Source organism: Rattus norvegicus, chromosome 12 (assembly GCF_036323735.1).
Source record: "Rattus norvegicus strain BN/NHsdMcwi chromosome 12, GRCr8, whole genome shotgun sequence".
Taxonomy (NCBI): domain Eukaryota; kingdom Metazoa; phylum Chordata; class Mammalia; order Rodentia; family Muridae; genus Rattus; species Rattus norvegicus.
Genome location: NC_086030.1, coordinates 21,155,259 through 21,163,990, shown reverse-complemented (window position 1 = coordinate 21,163,990; position 8,732 = coordinate 21,155,259). Strand labels below are relative to the sequence as shown.

The window sequence follows — 8,732 nt, the reverse complement described above, 5'->3', positions numbered from 1 at the left end:
TTTTACATCTCCAGGATTTCTGCACTTTGTGTTTTCTTTATTGCTTCTATTTCTGCTTTCAGGTCTTGCACAAGTTTTATTTATTTCCTTTACCTGCTTAATTATATTTTCCTGTATATCTTTAGGCGGTTTATTTGTTTCCTCTTTAAAGACATCTAACTGATTGTATTTTCCTATATTTCTTTAAGACATTTATTCATTTTTTCTTAAGGCCTCTATAATCTTTATAAGATTTAAGGTCATTTTCTTGCATTTCAGTTGTGTTAGTATATTCAGATCATGCTGTAGTGGGGGTAGCTACACTTTGGCGATGTCATATTGCCCTAGCTCTTGTTGATTGTGTTCTTTTTAGGGCCTTTAACCACTTGTATGATTTTGATCCCTAGTTGATCTTGTTGTAGTGGGTATTGAGAGAGTGGTGAACCTTGATGGTCCTGGTGTGACACGTCTCTGATGGGTATCCTTGGGCTGTGTGATTCCTGACCTGTAGTTCTGTATGGTTCAGTTGCCTCAGGTCTGATGAAGGTGGGCAAAGAGAGGGCAGAGGAATGGAAGTCCCTCTGGGATGGCAGGCTGCTTAGGGGAGCTTGGTATGTTCCAGAGGGCTCAGAGAGCATGGTGATGCTTTTTTCTAAGTTGTATGCTATTACTTCTCTTTCCTACTTGCTCTGTATACATTTATACACTGGAATACTACTCAGCTTTTAAAAACAATGACTTCATGAAATTCTTAGGCATATAGATGGAATTAGAAAATACCATCCTGAGTGAGGTAACCCAATTACAAAAGAACACACTGATAGATAAGTGGATGCTAGCCCAAAAGCTCAGAATACTCTAGATACAATTCAGAGACCACATGAATCTCAAGAAGAAGGAAGACCAAAGTGTGAATGCTTCTTAGATTTCTGGACGGGTAACTAGGAAAGGGGATAACATTTGAAATGTAAATAAAAATATCCAATAAAAGAAAAAAAGAAATGGGGAAGGACACTTCATGCACATGAAAGGAAAAAATTAACAAGGTGAAGTCTCAATTCTGAACATCTATACCTCAAATGAAAGGGCACCCACATTCATAAAAGAAACTACTAAAGCTCAAAACACACATACTCACAGGAGGAAATATGGAGACAAAGTGTGGAGCAAACTGAAGGAAAGGCCATCCAGAGACTGTCCTGCCTAGGGATGCATCCCACATGCAGCCACCAAACCCAGACAGTATTGCAGATGCCAAGATGTGCATGCTGAGAGGAGCCTGATATAGCTGTCTCCTGAGAGGTTCTGCCAGAGCCTGACAAATACAGGGGTGGATGTTTGCAGCCAACCATTGAACTGAGAATGGAGGAGTTAAAGAAAGGACTGAAGGAGCTGAAGGGGTTTGCAACCCCATAAGAACAACAATATCAACCAAACAGACCCCCCCCACCGCTCCTAGAGTCTAAACCACCATCAGAAGAGTACCCAGGGATGGACCTATGACTCCAGCCACATATTTAGCAGAGGATGGCCTTGTTGGGCATCAATGGGAGGAGAGGTCCTTGGTTCTTTCAAGGCTGGATGACCCAGTGTAGGGGAATGTCAGGACAGGGAGGTGAGAGGAAGTGGTTGGGTGGGGGAGGAGATAGTGGATTTCTGGACAGGTAACCAGGAAAAGGGATAACATTTGAAATGTAAATAAAAAATATCCAGACCGGACCGTGAAGCTTTGGGCTTCCTCTTTCCAGCCAGCGCCGAGCGATGGGCGTCTCTCGGGACAACTGGCACAAGCGCCGCAAGACTGGGGGTAAGAGGAAACCCTACCACAAGAAGCGGAAGTATGAGCTGGGACTGCCGGCCGCCAACACTAAGATTGGCCCTCGCCACATACACACAGTCCGAGTTCGAGGAGGCAATAAGAAGTATCGTGCTCTGAGACTGGATGTGGGGAACTTTTCCTGGGGCTCTGAGTGTTGTACTCGAAAAACAAGGATCATTGATGTTGTCTACAGTGCACCCAATAACGAGCTCGTCCGCACCAAGACCCTGGTGAAGAATTGCATTGTGCTTATTGACAGCACACCGTTCCGACAGCGGTGAAAGTTCCTCTATGCATTGCCCCTGGGCCGCAAGAAGGGGGCCAAGCTGACTCCTGAGAAGGAAGAGATTTTAAACAAAAAACGATCAAAGAAAATTCAAAAGAAATATGATGAAAGGAAAAAGAATGCCAAAATCAGCAGTCTTCTGGAGGAGCAGTTCCAGCAGGGCAAGCTTCTCGCCTGTATTGCCTGTATTGCCTCAAGACCAGGCCAGTGTGGCAGAGCAGATGGCTATGTGCTCGAAGGCAAGGAGCTGGAGTTCTTTCTATCTGCAGAAGATCAAAGCCCGGAAAGGCAAATAAACTGTCATAGCTCATGTAATAAAGGTGTTTGCTGTTCTGTAAAAAAAAAAAAAAAGGATATGGGGAAGGACACTTCATACGCATCAAAGGAAAAATTTAACAAGATGAAGTCTCAATTCTGAACATCTATACCCCAAATGAAAGGGCACCCACGTTCATAAAAGGAACGTTACTAAAATTTAAAACACACATTGAACCTAACACAATAATAGTGGGAGATTTGAGCACCTCATTCTCACCAATAGACAGGTCATTGTAACAGAAACTAAACAGAATAAAACTAACAGAATCTATCAAATGGATTTAATAGATATCTACAGAATATCTTACCCTGAAACAAAACTATATACCTTCTTCTCAGCACCTCATAGTACCTTCTCCAAGACTGACCATATACTCATACATAAAACAAGCCTCAATAGATACAAGAAGATTGAAATAAGCCCACACATTTTGTCAGATCACCACAGGCTAAGGCTGGTCTTCAATAACAACAAAAACAACAAAAGACCCACATACTCATGGAAACTGAAAAACTCTCTACTCAATGATAATTTGGTTAAGGAAGAAATTGAAGAAATTAAAGAATTTCTAAAATTCAATGAAACTAAAGGCACAGCATACCCAAACTTATGGAACACCATGAAAGCAGTGCTAAAAGGAAAATTCATAGCACTAAGTGCCTTCATAAAGAAATTAAAGAGATCCTACACTAGCAACTTAACACCACACCTGAAAGCTCTAGAACAAAAAGAAGCAAACACACCCAAGAGTAGTAGACAGCTGGAAATAATAAAACTCAGAGCTAAAAGCAACCAAGTAGAAACAAAGACAACAATGCAAAGAATCAACAAAACCAGACTCTGGTTCTTTGAGAAAATCAACAAGATAAATAAATACTTAGCCAAACTAACTAAAGGCCCCAGAGACCGTATATAAATTAACAAAATCAAAAGTGAAAAAGGAGACACAACAACAGAAACTGAGGAAATTAAAAAAAATCATCAGATCCTACTACAAAAGCCTATACTCAACAAAACCATAAAATCTGGCAGAAATGGATGATTTTCTAGACAGATAACACATGCAAAAGTTAAATTAAGATCAGGTAAATAATCTAAATGGTCCTATAACCCCTAAGGAAGTAGAAACAGTCATTAAATTCTTCAAACCAAAAACAGCCCAAGACCAGATGATTTTAGACCTTCAAAGAAGAGCGAATACCAATACTCCTCAAACTCTGACCCAAAATAGAAACAGAAGGAGCAGGACCTAATTCATCCTATGAAGCCACAGTTACTCTGACATCTAAACCACACAAAATCCAACAAAGAAAGAGAACTTCAGGCCAATTTTGCTTATGAATATTGATGCAAAAAATTACGCAATAAAATTCTCACAAACTGGATCCAAGAACACATCAAAAACATCATTCCCCACAATCAAGGAAGCTTCATTCCAGAGATGGAGTGATGGATCGATATATGAAAATCTATCAACATAATCTAGTATATAAACAAGTTCAAAGAAAAAATCACATGATCATGTCATTAGATGCTGAAAAGGTCTTTGACAAAATCCAAACCCCTTCATGTTAAAAGCCTTGGAAAGAGCAGGAATTCATAGCACACACCTAAGCATAAGAAAAGCCATACACAACAAACCAACAGCCAACATCAAATTAAACAGAGAGAGACTTGAAGCAATCCCACTAAAGTCAGGGACTAGACAAGGCTACCCACTCTCTCCCTACCTATTCAATATAGTACTTGAAGTTCTATCTAGAACAATTAGACAACTAAAGGAGATCAGAGGGATACAAATTGTAAAGGAAAAAGTCAATGTATCACTATTTGCAGATGATATGTTAGTATACTATGTCACCCTCAAAATTCTTCCAGAGAACACCTACAGCTGATAAATAACTTCAGCAAAGTGGCTAGATATAAAATTAACTCAAACAAGTGAGTAGCCTTTCTTTATACAAATGATAAACGAGCTGAGAAAGAAATTAGGGAAACAACACCTGTCACAATAGCCACAAATAGTATAAAATATCTTGGTAGAACTCTAACCAAGCAAGTGAAAGATCTGAAAGATCTGTATGACAAGAACTTCAAGTCCCTGAAGAAAGAACTGGAAGAAGCGCTCAGAAAATGGAGAAATCTTCCATGCTCGTGGACTGGTAGAATTAACATAGTAAAAATGGCCATAAGCAATCTACAGAGGAAATGACATTTAAATAAAAATTCCAACTCAATTCTCCACAGATATGGAAAGAGCAATTCTCAACTTCATATGAAAAGAAACAAAAAAACCCAGGACAACAAAAATAGTTCTGAACAATAAAAGAACTTCTGAGGGAACCAATATACCTGACCTCATGCTGTACTACAGAGCAATAGTGATAAAAAAAAAACTGCATGGAATTGGTACACAGACAGATAGGTCAATCAATGGAATAGAATCGAAAACTCAGTAATAAATCCATACACTTGTGGGCAATTGATCTTTGACAAAGAAGCCAAAATCAGGCAGTGGAAAAAAGAAAGCATTTTCAACAAATGGTGCTGATCTAACTGGTGGTCTGCATTTAGCATAATGCAAATTAATCCATGTTTAGCACCATATACAAAGGTACAAATACAAAAACCAATATCCAAATGGTAAATGAGACCTCATGCAACTGAAAGCTTCTCTAAGACAAAGGGTACAGTCAATAGGACAATACAATACAGCAACCTACAGATTAGGAAAAGATCTTCACTGACCCTCCATCCAGTAGAGGGCCAATATCCAAAATATATAAAGAACTCAAGAAGTTAGCCACCAAAACACCAAGCAATCTAATTAAAAATGGGGCACAGACCTAAACAGAATTTTCAACAGAGGAATCTCAAATGGCCGAGAAGCACTTTAGGAAATGTTCAAAATCTTTAATCATCCGGGAAATGACAATCAAAATGACTCTAAGATTCCACATTATACCATTCAGAATGGCTAAGATCGAAAACTCATGCAACAGCACATGATGGCGAGGATGTGGAGAATAAGGAACACTCCTCCACTGCCAATGGCATTGCAAACTGGTACAACCACTCTGGAAACCAATCTGGAGGTTTCTCAGAAAGTTGGAAATAGTTCTATGTGAAGAACCATCTATACCACTCCTGGGCCTATACCCAAAAGATGTTCCACCATGCCACAAGGACACATGCTCCAGCATGTTCATTAGCAGTCTTATTTGTAATGGCCAGAAACTTAAAGCAACCCAGATGTCCCTCAACCAAAAAATGGATATAGAAAATGTTGCTCATTCAAATAATGGAATACTATTCAGCTATTTAAAATGAGACATCATGAGTTTTGCTGGCAAATGGACGGAACTAAAAAATATCATCCTGAGTGAGGTGACCTAAACCCAAAAGGACATGCATGGTATGTACTCATTGATTGTTGGGAGCGATGCCCTTGAAACCCTCCATTATTGATGTTATTATGATGGTTAGTGTTAAGTATGACTGGGTTCATGAAAAATCCCCAGCCAGCTACAGAAGACTAATACAAATCTGGTGGTCAGGATGAATAAAGATATGATAAAGCTCTGACCTTGCTGAGAAATACATCTGACATCAAGATGCCCAATGTGATGACCTGTAACCTTTCTGAGAAACCAATGTCCTGCTGACCAATAGATATGACAAACCTGTGACCTTTCTGACATCTTGTCAACATCAGCTGACTCCCTGACCACACAAATACTGTGTCCTTGGCCTGCGTAAATGTTTCTTACTTCCCCCCTCCCTCTGTTACCCCTGTTATGGTATAAATACCCCTGTTATGGTATAAAAATAAAACTGTCGCCTTGATCAGACTCTTGTCTTGGCGTCCTTCTTCGCGTATCTTGTCCCCCATTCTCTTCCAGGTACCCTCAGTCCCGTCGTTGACAACTGATAAATGAATATTAGCCAAAAGGTACAGAATAGCCATTAAACAACCCACAGATAATAAGAATTTTAACAATAAGGAAAGCCCAAGTGAGGATACTTCAATCCCACTTAGAAGGATGAACAAAATAATCACAGATGGCAGAGGGAAGGAGGAACCTATGTGGCAAAAGAAAGGGGGAAGGGAAGGAGGGCAGGATGAAGTATGGGGGAGACAAGAAAAAATCCCAGAGGGTCAGGAGAATAGACATATGCCTGGGCTGAGAGGTGAGGGGACCTCTAGAAAATCCCAGAGACCTGGGATGTGAGAGGCTTCCAAGACTCAATGTGGATGACCTTAGGTGAAATGCCCAACAGTGGAAGATTGAAGCTGAAGAGACCACCTCCAGTACACAGACAGGCCCTCCAGTGAAGGGGTGGTGTCACCAATCCACCCTCAAAATTTTTGACCCAGAATTGTTCCTCTCTAAAAGAAATGCAGAGACCAAAATCGGGTAGAGACCGAGGAAAATGCCATCCAGTGACCAGCCCAGCTCAGGATCCATCCCACGGGCTGCACCAAACCTGACACTATTCCTGATGCTATGTTGTGCTTGCAGACAGCAGCTCAGCATGGCTGTCCTCTGAGGCTCCACCAGCAGCTGACTGAGACAGATGCTGATACTTACAGCCAGACATTGAACTGAGGTCAGGGACCCCTATGGAAGGGTTAGGGCAAGTGTCGAAGGAGCTGAAGAGAATGGCAATCCCATAGGGAGACCAACAGTGTTGACTAATCTGGACCTCTGGAAGCTTTCAAAGAGTAAGCTCTTTGTGCACCAAAGCGCACACACATGCTGGTTCAAGGCCCTCAGCACATATGGAGCAGAGGACTACTTTCTCTGGCCTCAGTGGAAGAGATCATGCCCAATCCTGTAGAATCCAGGAAAAGGGGGATGCCAGGAATGGGGAGCAAGGCGAATGGGGCAGAGTGAAGAACTCTGAAGTGGGGACCAGAATGAGGGACATTCAGGACCTAAATAAAATAATTTTGGGGAAGGAAGGAAGGAAGGAAGGAAGGAAGGAAGGAAGGGAGGGAGGGAGGGAGGGAGGGAGGGAGGGAGGGAGGGAGGGAGGGAGGGAGGAAGGGGAAGGGGAAGGGGAAGGGGAGGGAAGGGAAGGAAAAGAAAAGCTCTGCATAAATGTGGTAGTTTGGAAGAGAATGCCCACCCCACCCCCATAGACTCATATGTTTGAATTCTTGGTCCCCAGTTGGTCGAACTGTTTGAAATGGACTAGTTGGAATTTATTGGAAGAAGTGAGTCACTGGAGGGTACTTTGACATTTCAAAAGCCCATGCCAGGACCACTCTTTCTCTGTCTCTGCCTCCAACTTGAAGACAGGTTGTAAACTCTCAGCTACTGCTCCAGCACCACGCCTACCTGCCTACCTGCCTACCTGCCTACCTGCCTACCTGCCTACCTGCCTACCTGCCTACCTGCCTACCTGCCTACCTGCCTACCTACTGCTATGCTCTCTGCCATGATTGTCATGGACTCACCCTCTGGAACTGTAAGCAAGTCCCAATCAAATGCTATGATAGCTATTCTCTGTCTTCACTTTAACTACATCTAGAATAAACTAAAATCCAAATATTATATGCACACCTAGGAGGAATACTTTTTCTTAAATTGAAATAGGAAGATCTATTTCTAATTCTGAATCCAGAAGACAAACTTTTAATTCAAAGTTTGAAACAGGAAGACACACCTTCTGCTAGACACCTATATAAAGACACGAAAGAGGAACTTAGTCTTTGCTTACCCTCATCTTGCTAACAAGCCCATTCCTTCACAGGCACTAGAACCTACTTCTTAGGGATTCCAGTATATACTGAAGACCAGAGAAGACACCCAGCCTCCTGGACTGAGGAACTACTGGATTCTTGGACTTTCTAGTCACAGCCAGAAATTGTTGGATTAGCTGGACTGCATATAGACTAAGTCATTCTAATAAATCCCCTTTATACAGAGAAATTCTTTCTGTAAGTTGTTATGCTAAAGAACCCTAATACAAATGTTCTCTTTTATAAATTGCCTTGTTCATTGCATCTCTTCACAATAGAAAAATAAGACAATAAGACCTGAACAATGAACATATAAAAAACATGCTAATGTGAAAAGGGGGAGGGGAATCTCAGAGTCCCGAAATAAAGAACTGAAGAAAAACTATTTGATAAACCAGCCTGGTTTCATCTTTAGAAGCCATCCTGTTACAAGTTCTAGGTAAGTTCATTCCTGTTTTCTGCAAAACTTGGGCTGGACAGTATCTTGACACATTTTCTCTAATTTTATATATTCCACACTCTATACCCTTGCCTCCACCCTGTAAGATGCTCTACCAAATAATTGAGATGTTCTGCCAAG

At 41.3% G+C, this 8,732-nt stretch overlaps 1 pseudogene; it reads left to right on the top strand.

Annotated features, from left to right (window-relative positions):
• The first annotated feature begins 1,698 nt into the window (after positions 1 to 1,698).
• On the top strand, positions 1,699 to 2,395 carry Rps8-ps9 (ribosomal protein S8, pseudogene 9; annotated as a pseudogene).
• The last annotated feature ends 6,337 nt before the right edge of the window (positions 2,396 to 8,732 follow it).